Genomic DNA, 430 nt, shown 5'->3' on the forward strand with positions numbered 1-430 from the left:
TTAGACCAATCTAACTGAAAGTCTGTATACATTCAGAGGACAGCCCTGGGGCTGATTCCTTCCCCTAGCCCCTGCCTCCTACAGTGCTGATCTTACCAGTGTTTACTGGTGCCCAATCAAAGTAAGTTGGGGCAGGGGGGAGGAGCAAGACAGGTTGGGGGACAGGGGTTGGTCTGCAGGGAAGGTTGTTTGTCGGGGAATGGGGGGGGTTGGCAGGATTGGTGGGCCTCCCCTCCCCTCCCTCCAGTTGGTAGCTATTTTTAGCTCCCTGGCCCCCTGATCTACCCCTCCCTCCTGCCATCCTGATTTACTTAAGTCAGGCTCCCATCACTGGAGAACCCCTGTGAAACTGACACTGGGAACAGTTTGTATGCAAGATTGCAGGGGTGGGGGTTAGGGATGTCTTGGGGGAGGTGGGGGATGGCAGTAT

The 430-nt window shown here is 55.6% G+C and overlaps 1 protein-coding gene across 5 annotated transcripts in view; it reads left to right on the forward strand.

The window, feature by feature from the left end:
* The window catches only part of DMXL1 (Dmx like 1), a 175,765-nt gene that overhangs the window by 105,005 nt on the left and 70,330 nt on the right, over positions 1–430 (forward strand). The window lies entirely within an intron of this gene.

This window comes from Gavialis gangeticus, unplaced genomic scaffold (genome assembly GCF_001723915.1).
Source record: "Gavialis gangeticus isolate Ggan-Ray unplaced genomic scaffold, GavGan_comp1, whole genome shotgun sequence".
NCBI lineage: Eukaryota > Metazoa > Chordata > Crocodylia > Gavialidae > Gavialis > Gavialis gangeticus.